Raw genomic sequence first — 15,894 nt, 5'->3', positions numbered from 1 at the left:
CACACACAAAAAAATTTAAGCTAATTGCACCATGGCAAGGAATTTAGTTTATCATTTTTTAATGTTTTTGGCCTTTCTTTCTAAAACTCGCAAGATCTCCAATCTTTTTCTAGGAAATGTTGCAACAAAGAAGAGCCAGAAGAATAACATCCAGGGTCCACGAGTGATTGAGTACTTCCTATGCTTTGACTATCTGAGTCTCCTCAACCACTGAGTACTTCCTATGACTGAGTATTTCCTATGCTTTGACTTTTTTTAGTTTTCTAAACAACTTTGACGTAAGCACTATGATTCCCCAACTCCTCACCCCACTAGTTACTGGTGAAAAAGTCGAAGCACAGAGAAGTCTAATTCGCCCCAGATCACAAAGTATGGTGAACTCAAGATCAGTAAAAATGTGCTTAGTCACTAGGTTTAACTATCCTCAAGAGACCTGAAGCATTGCCAGTCAGAATGTCAGAAGGGGAAAAGGATGGAGTTGGAGGTCAGGAAGGAGCATACTCCTTTATACTCCCCAAAATCTTGCCTTGGGGGTGAGGAGATCTTTTAATTCCACCTCTGCCCAGTTCTCTACTCTGTTGGTTCTGTTCTCCCTGAATCTTTAGTCCCTTGACTTTAACTTGGGATTTGGTTTTAAAATGCTAGTCCTGGTTCTCTTTTTTCCATTTTTCTCTCCAGGTCAGTCTCCTGATCCTTGCCTTTCTCAATTCACTGCTTTACCTTCTCCTTCCAAACTCCTAGGATTTGGAAGTTTCCCTCGGTTTCCCTCAGTTAACCTCTAGAATCTTGATCTTCATTACTTTCTCTCTGTCGTCACTATGTCTTGAATAATCTTTATCATCCCTTTACCTCAAAATCTAAGTGCCCTTCAAAATACATATGAGGCCAGAGAAATAACTCAATGGCTGGAGCACAAGCTTGGCATGCAGGAACCCCAACCACAAGATCCCCTGATCACTGCCAGGAGCAACCCCTGACAGCTTAGCCAAGAATAATCAGAATAATCTCTGTGATCTACGAGTTCTGCCCTGCCCAAAAGGGGGGAGTGGGTAGGAGGCACATGGTACAAAGGTGCTAATCCCTCTTGTGCATAAGAACTTCCTCTTCTAATCACTCTAGCAAGAAGAGATGTCATCTCTCTAAATTTGTATGCTTTCATCTCTTATAACACATGCTCTGTAAATACCCACTAGGTATCCACTCTCACCTAACACAGTGTTTTATATACCACAGAAACTTGATAAACTCTAGAAGGACTTATATTCTAATCAATCATGCTAGCTACACTCACTATATTAACTCTGTCTCTCTTGAACTAATTAAAGGCCCACTCTAAATTTTACATTCATAAGCCCATATCTACACATGATCATTCTTGGTGCCAGCAAAGAGCAATTTAACTACATTGTGCATACAATTCAGGAAGAGAGTTATTTCTCGCACTAATGGAGTTGAAAAGGAAATATCCAGTATTAGAAGGAAAAGAAAATAGAGGAGTGAGAATTTTGATGGCACAGAAGGAGGAAAGTTGTATGGATAAATTTGAGTTAGTTTAAAATAAACCAACTATCCTACCCCAGGACCTGGTAAGTTTAAAAAAAAAAGTTAAACAAATTTTGAGGATGTACAGAAAAAGCATATCGATAAATTTAATATTTATATTCCTGACACATATTGGGAGAAGATTATAAAATCACACCCATTTTAATTTGTCTTTATTTACTTTCTAATTCAAAAGTACATATTTGAACATTTCTGGGGGGAAAAAATGAAGAACCCAAAGTTGTCTTTGTCTACACATTTTTTGTTTGCCTTTACTAATCATATTTAACTAAGAAGGGGTTTTGGTTTTGATTAAAAATAAGTCAAGACAATTGAATGTGAAGCCAACGGCTGCTTTCCAAATGCACCAGACCATTGCTAACTCACCAAAGTCAGGAAGCAGTAATAATTCCTTCTCTTTATAGAATGCCTTTTCTTCCCAAAAAACTTCAAAGTTCCCTGCTGACGCTTGAGCTCCGCAGCTGCCAGGAAAGAAATGTGGCTCCAGTTACCTCAAAGGGAATGGCAGGAGCGCATAGGGTCTGGTTGGCCCACAACAGGCCAGCCCACCCCACACCCGACTTCCTCCACTTTATCAGAGAGCACACCCAATGCTCTGGCTGGGGGCATGAAAATAGAAGAGGCAGCAGCAGAACCAAGTTACTCATATCCCTCATTCACCCTTCCAGACAGCAGCCCCAAAGCAGAAATGAGCAGATATGATGCTGGCACTCGGTAAACTCAGTTGACAGCAGTAAAACTCAGTTGTCAGAAAGGAGAGTGGTGGAGCAAGCGAACTCATGCAGCTCTACACCGATAGAAAATTTCTGTACCAATAGAACATAGTTTTCCAGTTGGCTAATACGTGCATAAAAAAGTAGTCATCATCACTTACAATCAGGGAAGTCCAAATCAAGACAATGAGCTATCATCTCACACCACATTTTTTTAAGCTGGGAACAATCCATATTGGCAGAAATCAGATGAAAAAGGGAACTCTCATAAGCTGCTGATGGGAGTGCTGTCAGGTTCAACCCCTGTAGAAAATAGCTTAGATATTTCCAAAGTAAGAATAGAGCTGTCATATGAGCCAGCAATTCCACCTCTTGGTATCTACCCCCAGGATACATAAAACATTAGTTTGAAAGGATATATGCACACCATTCCCCATTTCAGCCCTTAAAACAATACCTAGGATATGAAATGCACCAAGGTATCCAACAACAAATGAATGGATAACAAATGTGTGGTATATGCACACAATGCAATACTATGTAGCAGCAAAGAATGGTAAAATCATGCAGTTTGCTGCAGCAACTTGGCTGGAAATAGAGGATATCATGTTTAATGGAATAATTCAGAAGAATAAAGACAAGTACCAGATCATCTCATATAGAATAACAGGACAAGAGAATGCAAGGTATCAAAAGAAGAGAGTAATATTACCCTTAATCCTAGATTATAGAAATAAAAGGGACAGGAGAAGAAATAAATGAAAGGAGAAGAGGGGGGACCCTCTGCGCCTAAAGACTTTGATTCCAAAGATGTAACACATTCGGGCATCCAGCGCAGCATCCGATAGCGATGCACTGGGACACCAAACTGGGCTACAACTCTGTGCTGCCGGGGGTGGATTTTTTTTCCTCCCCACCCTGTCTTCCTGCACGGAAAGCGGCGGGCTGGCGGCACCCATGTGGCAGGCGCCATTTTCTGTGACTCCAAACCCACAGGTATTCGGATTTTACTTTTGGGGCTCCCAGGAACTCATGGGAAGGGGGCGTAACCGGCACACCCTCGGCCCAGATAAATCCGGAGCCACTGAGCGCAAATCGGACCCTCTGCACCTAAAGACTTTGAATTCAGAGACTTCTTACAGCAATGCACTGGGACTGTGAGCTGGGCTATGTAATTTCTGGCAGAATTTTCCCTGGACTTTATACAGAAATCCAACTTAACATTTATAATTGTCAGCAATGTGAAACGGTTCCATTTGACCAGGTCTGACTTGGGGGGGAAACTCCAAATAATAACAGTAAGTTTTTGTTGAAATATTGAAGGTTTTTAATGTAGCCGCCACCTCTGGACTGTGAACTAAGCAAAAGCCCCACGCTGGCCGACGCGGCGTGGCGTACACCATACTATGAGGCGCAGGAAGGGGGATGAGGGGGAAAAAGAAAAAAAAAAGGGAAAAGGAAAAAGAAAAAAAAAGAGAGAGAGAGTTATGTCAACTATAGTGAGTTTTGTGTTGAATTATGGAATGTAATCAAGGTAAAGAAAAAATGAAGTGAAATTCATTAGTTATACAGTAGGGGGTAGGGGGTGGGGGGGTATACTGGGGTTTCTGGTGGTGGAATATGGGCACTGGTGAAGGGATGGGTGTTTGAATATTGTATAACTGACATATAAACCTGAGAACTTTGTAACTTTCCACATGGTGATTTAATAAAAATTTTTAAAAAAAAAAAGAAAGGAGAAGAGGGAAGATGACCAGAAGTAAACAGGGCCAGGAGTAGGAGTTCTCAGACACAGGTAGTGTAGAAGTGTGGTATATGTATATACAAATCACAAAATCAATGTTGAAAGCATGAGACTCAAAAGACAATGACCAAACTTAAAAATGTGCTTGTCAAGGAGGCAGGTGAGAGAAAGGAGGGTGGAAACCTGGGGATATCGGTGGAGAGATGTTGACAGTGGTGGTAGAACTGGCATTGGAACATTGTATGCCTGAAATTCAACTATGAATAACTTTGCAAATCATGGTGCCTTAATAAAAAAAAATTAAAGCACAGCCTTTATATGAGCAGATAGCACTATGAACTCTGATATCATCTGGTATGCATAGCCTCTTATTACTGAACACTTCATATAATTAAGGCATTGCATTATTGTTGTGAAACCTCACTGCAACACTGAGAATGGTCCCATATTTCTGGATGGGGAAGAGGATGGCCTTGCAAGTGGTGCTTAGGGAGCTCCAGAGCCACTCCCAGTGATACTCTACAATCAGGTCAGCATTTGTGTGTGAGAGCCTGAGGATGTAACGCCATGGATTATGGTCACCCTAGTGTGCTGGTTTATCTCCAAGGCTATATCTAGTGATGCTCAATAGGCCATGTGGTACCAGGGAGTGAGCCCAAGTAACACCATACTATCTCCTGGGTCCTACTATTTATGTTTTTTCAATGGTGTCTTTAAAGTTCTGCAACAAGACCATAGCACCCAGAAGGAAAAGATCAGGGGGAGAGGTTCAGGGGCAGAGAGAAGGAAAAGTGATTGCCATAGAGCCATAAAGCCAGGCTGGGGGGTGGTGGAGGTAAATTGGGGTTATTGGTGGTGGGAAATGGACACTGGTAGAGGGATGACTATTGGATCATTGTATGACTGAAACCTGATCATGAATGGCTTTTTAGCTATGTATCTCACAGTGACTCAATTTAAAAAATAAAAATTAAAAAATAAATAAATAAAGCAAATGAGCCAACAAAAATAAATAATAATAAAGTTCTGCAACCAGCAGTTTTCCCTGAGGAAGTAAATTCAGAGCTACTCACTGTGAACATGTACAAGGCTCATCTCCATCTTGCCAACACAGGTCAACCAGTTCAATTTCAACTCAATCATTAGTTTCATGGATCCAATGAACATCTACTTCTTTAGGTCCAATATATTATTGGACCCAGAATATCATCCAGAGTCCAGTTATTTTTTCCCTTCGGTAAAAATATAAAAGAATGGAACAATTGAAAAATGTAAACCAAGACTCAGACAAATTAATGCAATGATATGAGTGTAGCTATGTAGTAAATCCAACCAAGCAGAGGTTGAATTTGCTACCTTCTAACATAAGAACAGACTAAGGATAACAGAGACATGCCAAAGACCACACAGCTACTTTATGAATCATGAGTAAATATCTTTGCAAACCATGATGCCCCAAAGGGGAGAGACAGAGACAGAGAGAGAAAAAAGGAAAGTTTCTGCCATAAAGGTAGGCTGGGGGCAGGATGGTGGGAGGAAAACTAGGGACATTGGTGGTGGGAAATGTACAATTTATGAGTGTTGGAACACTGTATGACCAAAACTCAACCATGATCAGCTTAGTAACTCTGTATCTCACAGTGATTAAAAAAAATTAAAATTAAAAGAAAAGAGTTAATACCTTAACTTAAATCTGTCCACTCCCAATGTTGTGCCAAGGATCTGAAGCTGAATTTATCTGTGCACTGGTCATGCTTTGGATGTAGAAACTACTACATCAGCATGTACTCTGACTGTTTTAGGCTTAGACAAACTGTTGGTACAGGCACTAAGCAAGATGCAATACTTTACAATCACTGTCATCCCGTTGCTCATCAGTTTGTTCGAGCGGGCACCAGTCATGTATCTCAATGAGAGATAATTATTATTACTGTTTTGGGCATATCCAATATGCATGGGTAGCTTGCCAGGCTCTGCTGCATGGGCTCGATATTCTCAGTAGCTTTCCGGGCTTTCAGAGAGGGGCGGAGGAATCGAACTCGGGTTGGCCACTTGAAAGGCGAACGCCCAACCGCTGTGCTATCGCTCCAGCCCATACTTTACAATGTGACCTCACAATTAAGCTTAATTTTAGTATTAGCTTCGGTGCTTATTGAATACCAGATTCTTAATGATTTCTGGAATTATATAATCTTTCCAATGGAATGAAGATAAAATATTTTACCTATCAAGACTCTAAGCCAACTTTCATCAGCTTTTTCATACCTGCATCTGTCTTGCATACTGGTCCACAGACTGGTAATTCGAACCAGGGCAGTAAACTGGTAGTTTTCAACCTTTCTACACCTGCAGCCCAGCACAACTGTATGGACAGGTGGTTGAAAGCCATTGCTCTGACCTCAGATATTCCTTTTTTCATAGGCTGGTGACAATTAGCATCATTATCAAACCCTAAGAGAAGAGGATCAAGGGAAGTATTGTTGGTCAAGCAGTTTCATATAATTTGTGATACTTTTAGAGTAGTGTATACTTTAGGAATAGAAATTATCCAGGACTATATGTTTTATTCTACACTAACTGGGTCTAACTAAAATGACTTGTGAAGAGGCCTCTATGTCATATATAAATTTTAGTAGAATGGTCAGTCTCAGAGAAATTGTGGCCAGTGGTGACATTTTATCTAATTTGAGTGGCTTTCTCCAGTAGATTAAACAGTTATCCAATATTTTAGAAGGGAGCAATCTCCTCTATGACAGAATTTGGGGGAGGGTAAGAATATTGGTAGGCAGTCTCTGATGAGATAGTGGGTACATTAAATAAATGTCAGAGGTAGTGCTGGATGACTTCTGCTGCTTAGAATATGAGGAAAGGGCAAATGGAAAAGATATAGGCAGAAACATATAGTTATAAATACACAAAGTACATGACTTAAAAACATGTATTATTGCTTAAATTGGCTGGAACACAGGGGATGATTATAGAAATCATGAACTATAATTGGTTCTTGTTTCTGTTGAGAAAACATCCCTTTTTCCTTTGGGAATAAATACTTTTAAAAAGTATTTATTTTTTAAAAGCTTGCCAAGTTATTCATTAGCTTGGAAAACCAGTAAGTTTAGAACACACTAAATTTTATATGCTGAATAGCATTTAAATTTCCCTACACAAGGGGCAGTCTCGGGCAGGGGCCGATACCGGCTCACACTCCACCGGGACTCAACCCAGGCGGCCACACTTTGGTGCAGCCATTTTGCTGCTGATTGACCACGATCCGGAGGCCAGCTAGACTACTTTTGGTCCCAGAAACTGCTTGCAGCAATATCTCTAGACTGTGAACTAAGCCATTGCCCCACACCGGCCCAGGAGGGGAAACAGCCCTCTTTCTCTGTTATTTTTCCCCTTTCTGGGGAGAAGTGGCATGGCGTCCACCATACTATGAGAACTATAAGCAGGTATAAACTTGGTGGCGTAGGAAGGAGAAAAAAAAAAAGAGGGAGAGAGTTATGTACTTGGAACAGCGGGATGCTTGGGCAGTGTCGAGCTGAACGATACTGGCTTGCTCTCCGCCGGGACTGAACCCGGGCAGCCACAATTTGGTGTGGCCACTTTGCTGCTGATTGACCACGATCCAGAGGCCAGCTAGACTACTTTTGGTCCCAGAAACTGCTTGCAGCCATGTCTCTAGACTGTGCACTAAACCATTGTCCCATACTGCACCAAGAAGGGAAATTATGCAATTTCTAACGTAAATCTCCCAGGACTTAATTACTAAAATACTAAAATACAGAAATCCTAACTGCACAGCCACTACCACGGCCACGCAACTTTATATCTCTTCAATTCTCAGCAACGGAAAACTAATTATCATATGCTTCCTTGTCAGTAGGGCTGTTTTTTTTTGGGAGGGGGGAAACTCCAACAACAATAGTGAGTTTTGTGTTGAAATATGGAATGTAATCAAGGTAAAGAGAAAATGAAGTGAAATTTATCAGTTATGCAGGCGGGGGTGGGGGGTGGAAGGTGGGAGATATACTGAGGTTTGGGGTGGTGGAATATGGGCACTGGTGAAGGGACGAGTGCTTGAGCATTGTATAACTGAGACATCAGCCTGAGGACTTTGTAACTTTCCACATGGTGATTCAATAAAATAAATAATTAAATTAAAAATAAATAAATAAATTTCCCTACATAAGCAGGCACTGGTGCACTGGTGATAACTTTTTTTAAACTTTTTAAAATTACCATTATTTCCAAAGTTGTTCATAATACAATTGGTATAGGCAGTCAATATTCCAACACCAATCCTACCACCAGAGTGACACCCCCTTCACCACTGCCCCCAGTTTTCCACCCACTCACCCCCCAAGCCTTCCCCATTAGCAGGTACAAAATAATTTATTTTATATTGTGTGTTACAACTAAATGGCTCATATAATTATCAAAAACATACTTCAGTAAAAGAAAAATTGTATGAACTTGTAAAACAAGACAACCTCTGGTTGTTTCTATTTTTATTTTTATTGAGGTAACATTGGCCTACATTGCTAGATGGTTCAGAAGTGTTTTTTGCATGCATTCAAGAATATACCATATCCAAAAACAAAGTGCCAGTATCAACCACCACTATCTACTACTACCCCACTTGTGACGCTATGTCCTCCCCACTCTGTCAGTCTCAATTCTGTCATCCTTTGAATTAGCTTTGTCTGTTCTCTTGCTTTATTTCTTTACATCCCACATGTATGTGACACCATCTGGTATTTGTTTACTTCTGACTTAGTTTGGTTCTCATAACCTTCAAGTCCGTCCATGTTGTAATAAGTGTTAAGATTTTATCTTTTCTAATAGTTGAGTAGTCTTCAACTCTATGTTTTTACCACATCTTCATTATTCACTATATGTTTGCTACTATAAATAGTTTTGAAATAAACATAAAAGCATATACATATATAATTTCAGCAAAAATCATACTGTCCCCAATGCTTCTGACATTTCAAGAAATGTGAGATACAAGACACCCTATAAATATATGAATATATGAACTATTCTGAAATAGCTACATCGTCAATCCACAATCCAGTATGTTCTTCAAATGTCTGAGAAAATGTGTTTAAAGAAGTTACTCTAATAATATCATCCAACTTTTATGCATGAGTTGAGCACATATATAGAAAGAGAAAAAAAATCTATCTCACTCACGCTCTGTTCCAGTGCTTACCATGTACCAGGAACACAGCTTTCAATAACATGTGTTACTTGAATGGCTGAATCTGCTAGATGATCTATCCCTTTGAATATAATGAATATTGTTTTTGTCCATAGTATCTGCCTTTAATAAATAGATTTGCCCAAAACTTATTTTGTTTAAAGCTCTTATCTCCCACATATCTAATTGCAGCTGAAGTCCCTTTTTTCCTACTTTTTCTTTCTTCTTTTCTTCTTCTTCTTTTTATTCATTTATTTATTTGGGGGCATTGTGGCACATCTGTAGTGCCTGGAACTGAACTGAATTAGCCATGTGCAAGGCAAGTGCCCTACCTACTATACTATCTCTCCAGCCCATCTTTCTAAGTTTTTAATTTTCATTTATTTTTCTTTTTTTCTGAATTCCTGCCTTTTTATCTAAACACATAATGTTCTTTGAGCAGTCCAAATGCAGCCTAATGCCCATAATGACAAGATAATTTTTATTGTGCTTCTCTAGAGAGGAGTATAATCTGTGATTAGACTCCAGAGAATCATTTTCTCTTCTTATCTCTGCCTCCCTGCCTTACCCAGCTTCTGCACTGGACATAAACAAATACTAGACAGTCATACTGACATAACACAGCTTCCTGGATGATGCTGCAGATCAGCCTGTGTCTGCTGATGTTTACGCTGCATAATCGCCACAGAAAGATGTTGAGAAAACACCACATAATCACCTCTCTCTTTGATTGAGCTGGGACAGAAGTCTTCACCAGGTCATTAAGGCACAGATATAAATGTGCCTGTGTTTTCCTGGTGCTAGTATGCAGAAATAGAAGGAAAGTAAGTCTCTCCCAAGTCTGGAAATAACCAATCAGAAATGCTCACAAATTAAAAAATAATGACCATTCCAGACCATCTTAAAAATAAACAAAACTTTGACAGACGTGTACTGGAAACCATTTTTTAAAGATCTTTATAAACTTTTACCTCTAAACGACATTAAGCAATGGAGAGAATGGTAACAACTTTACTAGTCTAGAGGGACATTCATTGGAAAGCTTTCAAAATTGACTGACAGTAACATCGCTTTCTTGTCCTTTACAGGAACCACATTTGTATAATTGTATAAAGTGATTCAGAATTGACCTCACACATGAAACAGGCAACAGATGGCATTAAAATGTGATCGTGAAGGAAAATGCATTACGAAAATCACTTGCTAAAGTTAAGAGATCAGACTGTTTTTCAGAGTCCATAGAATTTATAATCATGCTTGCTACTATATTCCTTCTTCCTGAGATATGCACCCCAGACTATTGTGAGGTTCCTAGATATGGTCTCCATTTGCTTGGACTATTTTATTTACTTTTGTTTCACTAAAAAGAAAAATAGATCTTGCATAATATTTGTGGCTTATACAACCAATTTTTTTTTGTGATATCCCATTTCCACCCTCATCTGTTCTGAATGTAAACATACTGTCATCCTCAGACAGCACATTCTGTTAGAGTCCAGAGATTCCCTCTGGAATTCATTGGGAGAAGCACAATCTCTAGTCCCTTTATTGAATGAATATTGGCTACAAGCAGGATTTTAATTTATGTAGCATCAAGATAGGAATTTAAACTACTGGAGAAACTATAAGCAGTAATGATAATGGAGTTTTCCTATATGAGGTACATAATAAACATTGAAATAAAAAAATCAGCTGTTTTCTAAGTGAACATAGAGCCTTATCCTAAAGTAGTCAGCTCCTGTATAATACAAATGCATAAAAATTTTTCTGACAATTGTTATTTACCCTCCAGAGGAATCCATTTCCCCCAGAGGAATTCTTGAGCTTCCTGTAGAAAATAAAAAGCCAAAAAGAACCATCACAGCTTGGTTCCAGGCCACCCTTGCCAGATACCTCCTATGTATCAGGCATGTCTCCCGAGTGGTGACAACAGAATGGCCTTTCCTGCGTGAGTAAGAAAAAGAACACCACACTGTAACTTCATGACTCAAAAGCAACCCACACACTAAGACACACAGCTTTTGCTGCAAAACAAAGCAGGACTCATCGTTTTGACTCATCCACAGAGGACATTAACCACTTATCAAGGCAGATGCTTTCACTGGATTCACCTACACACTCCAGGCTGGCAAACGGGCCCTGTGTGGAACGGATGTGACTTTTTGGTCCAGGCCTGGAGACTACTCTGCTCCTGCCCAACAAACCCCAGCTGCTGCTGGCATGCATGTACATACACACACATGTGGCTCTCAAGAAAAAAATGGGTTTGAGTATAGTCCCTTGATGGAAATACCTATTGTCTTAGTGGATTCTGACCTCCCCCTCTCAAGTTAGATTCCCCTGCCTGTCCCACCTGACTTGCACCAGGAGTAATGGAAGCCTGCAGCTCCTCATTTGTATCGCTGCTCTCTTTTGGAAGTCCCAAGCTTTCTACCTGGCTATAAGGGGTGCGTTCAGAAGATAGGAAGAAAGGGAAGATGATGCTCCTCAAATCCTGATAAGGAGGAAGAGTGTTAAGCACCTAAGTTCGCTGAAAACTGTTTCCCCCCACCCCCACCCCTCAAAAGTAATACAGAATGTAGGCTGAATCCACACAAAATCACCAATGCTTCACCACTTTTGACAAGCAAAACTGTCAACTTCATATGTTTCTTCCACCTCCTAAAAAAGGTGATTTTTCAGCTACATTGATTCTAAAGGGAAGCTTTTCAAGGATTCAGAAGACTACTGTGACAGGCACTTTTCCTTTGTAACTTGGTTACTAAGGAACTCAGTACAATGGTCTCTAACAATAGGCCTCTAACTAATTTTAGAGCACAATCCATTCATAAACTGAAGGCTGCCGGCACAGACGTTCTGGTCTGTGCAAGGCAAAGTGGAGAGGTGGCACATATTAGAATTACAGGCTGAAGAAATCATCAAAGGTTTAATTTGAGTCTCCAGACATCCCTCTTAGATTCCCAGCTCTAAAACATCACAATCTAAAGTATTCTGACGAAAGCCAAGCTCTCCAGGGGAAATAGAAGGTGTGAAATTTGATACTTGCCTAGGCAAAGCCACGGTGAAGGCAGACTTAGAGGAATGGGTAAGAATGGAGCTGTGAGTCTAAAACTGTGGTTGTTAGGGTAGAGAATGTAGCACAGTAGGAGACTATGATCTCCCATGCCAAGAAAATAAATTTTAAAATGATCCATGTTTCTTGACCTTGTCTGTTTATTAGGATTCATCTGTGAAGTTTAAACATATCTGTACATATGCATCCTCAAAAGTCAGATATCTTTGATTTGAGAAAGATCATGGGCAAATTTTATGCATTTTGAGCCCTGCTTATAATCCCCTAAGCACCACCAAAGGTTATCCCTGAGCATAGAGCCAGAGAAGACACTGAGCGCTCTGGATATAGGCTGAAGAGAAAAGGAAGAGTGGGGAGGGGAAGAGAGAAAGGAAGGAGGGGGAAAGGAGGAGAGAAGAGAACAAGACAAAGAAGATAGAAAAGAGGAGTCACCCCTTTGTTGAGTTGTTCTTATAGCTAGAGAATTTTTTAACATTTATAGGGCTAAATTTTCCTGGCTAGAATCTGGAATGATGTTACAGCAGGTAGGGTGTTGTCCTGCATGCAGCCAACCCAGGTGTGATTCCCGCATTCCCCTGAAAATTGCCAGGAGTGATCCCTGAGCACAGAACTGGGAGTAAGCCCTGAGTACCTCTGGGTATGGCCCAAACATAGCTATGTAAATGTTGTATAAACATATGTGTTTGCATTTCTGGATAAAATGTCCAATGACATATGAATGGGTAAAGAAGTTGTGGTATATATGTACAGTGAAATACTATGGAACTCTAAGAAAAGATGAAATCATGCAGTTCGCTGCAATAAACATGGAACTGGAGGGTATTGTGTTAAGCAAAATAAGTTAAAGAGAGGGCAAATAATGCCAGATGATCTCGTCTGTGAAACGTAGAGAAACCAAAGGACTAGGAAGTATTGAACAAGGAAAACCTTGACCTTGGATTATAAAACATAGAACACAGATTACCAAGCAGAGGGAGAATGGGAGGGTGGGGTGGCACGTGGAGGATGAGGGCAATGATGATGAATGAGATGTGACATAGAGACAGAGGATCTTGGACACTTCGTTGGTGGTAAAGGGGCATTATCTGTACATCAATACTATATATTTCAATGCTATTGCACTATGTTAACTAAGTTAGTTTTTTTAAAGAAATAAAGAAAAGAAAAAAGAAAGACTCTTAAAAACTGGGTCAGTAAACCAGTGGGTCTTTGTAGTTTTCCTTTTGAATAAGCAACGTATTTTCTCCAGTCTGCCATGCCCCAAAAAGGACTTCTTCCCCAAACTCTACTTAAAACATAATTCTTCAGGAAAGCTTCCAGTCTAATGGCATATATAACTCATACCTATTCTCATACCAAAATGTACTGCAGGGCTAGAGCAATAGCACAGAGGGCAAAGTGTTTTGCCTTGCATGCGGCCGACCTGGGTTCGATTTCCAGCATCCCGTATGGTCCCCCGAGCACTGCCAGGAGTGACTCCTGAGTGAATGAGCCAGGAGTAATGCCTGTGCATGGCTGGGTGTGACCCAAAAAGCAATAAATAAATAAATAAATAAATAAATAAAAATAACACAATGTACTGTCATATCAACCATACAGTCATACAAAGGCACCCAACTGAGAGAGATTGGAGACCAGTCATGGGACCTACACAGGCTCTTTCTCTGCAGGAGATCGCCTTTCTCTAGTTTATACCACTTAGTGCTGTGCAGAGAGCAGCACCTCTGACCATGCAATAGATCTTTATCTAAACATCAGTTTGCAGAATGACCAATCTACTAACTCTAATCTATCTCCCTACTAGTATATCTGGGTAAATGCCACAGTTAAACACTTCACAAAGCATTCTTTAATCACGCTGCACACTTACACATTTCTTTCCTACAAATGCTCATGCAACAAGGACAATAAAACATATTCCATAAAGTGTAGTAAGAGAAAGGCCGTGCTATGCCCAGCCAATTCCGTTCACTGACGACAGCAAAGAGAAACAGAAAGGTCCCTTGTTTTGCTGTCTTTGTTTCCCATTTTATGAGCAAAATTGCACATGAATTATGAGCAGTAAGCAAAATACATAAGTGTGTAAGTGGCCAAAAATTAAATGACAGCTCTGTGAACAGAACCAGGCTGGCCCCAGTGAAGCCAGACTGCAGGAGTTCTGAAACAAAAATGAGAGGATCAAGCTCTGGCCTTGGCCTTGTCCCCAGTTCACTGTTGACCTCCTCTTGCTCTCACATTCTCAGCCGCTCAGAGCACCCAGCAAGCTTTATGGCCCATGTTGCAGGACAAAGATTATTGAGATGCTACTTGGAAGAATATGAACATCCTGGACAGAAGCCATGGAGTCGAGTCACATCAGGGAGACCTCCTCAGAGGATCCCTCCCTGGGATATTCAAGTGCAGTTTGGATGTCAGTCCTTTCTTAGGAAGACTAGCAGGAGGAGCCAGACATTCTTAAGGGAGTTTGATCCAAGGGCATTGAAAAATTAAATTAAATGTGACCACATTTTCAAAGGACAGACATATCCTAGATTTTCACGCTGGTCTTTCTGCCCTCTCCTACCATCCCTCCCCCAGGCCTCACCCACTATTAAACATTTTAATACTTAAAGTAATTTCGTCCTTACTACTATGAGCTCCAAGGAAGAAGACTCAAATAATTCGAAATTAACTTCGTCTTTCTGGCCTCTGTTTTTTTCTTCACCAGAAAAAGTCTCCATGTTATTTTGGAAATCACATCAACTATTCTGAAAACATGGTCCCCTTCCAGAAAAGTCTGCAAATACATGTGATTTGACTGGTTTCTTCCAGAAACTTCTCTCCTACCTCTAAACCTGGAGGTGTTCACAAGGAGGGAGATGGTGGGAAGGCCACCTATTGAATCAGTTCAGGTCTGCGTTCTGCTTTCATTTCCAATTCTTTCTCCACCCATTCACTTGAATGCATCAATGATCTGTTTACATCAAGTAGGGGGAAAGTTCTCAGTAGAGAATGGAGTTTTGAATCACATGGTGTCCAAACAGCCTCTTAGATGGGACAGGTTGCAGAGTCTTCCTCTAATGATGCCTGGTATCTGATCACAGGCCACCCTTTGAACACTGACAGCGTACTGACTGGCTGTGTGTGTCTCACTTTGCTTCACTTTGTTTTGCAAATAGTCAACTCTCTTAACTCTTAAGTTGTTTTTTTACCTTAATCATCTAGAAGAGAACACAAGCCTAAGAATATGTGGTAACACTGATCTTTCTTATACTCAATTCATATCCCAATCTCTGCACCCCAGATTTCAGATACTCTGAAGTTAGATCAAATGACCCCTAAAGGTCTTTTCAGGTAGAGATTCTATATAATTCTTTGAAATATTCTCAGTAGATGAAAATTTTTTCATCTACTGAAAACGTTTCAAGTATTGCCTTGATATCTCTACTCGTGGTTCACTTTCAGCTAGGCTAGTTAACATCAAAAGAAATAAGAAGGAAAAAATCATACATCCATGGTTATTAAGAATAAAAAAAACATGATTTAAAATTCTCAGTCCTCATTTGAGAACTATATATAACATTTTTACTTGTACCTTTCAATGTCATTTTGACAA

Source organism: Sorex araneus, chromosome 1 (assembly GCF_027595985.1).
Source record: "Sorex araneus isolate mSorAra2 chromosome 1, mSorAra2.pri, whole genome shotgun sequence".
Taxonomy (NCBI): Eukaryota; Metazoa; Chordata; class Mammalia; order Eulipotyphla; family Soricidae; genus Sorex; species Sorex araneus.
This window is presented reverse-complemented; position numbering follows the sequence as displayed.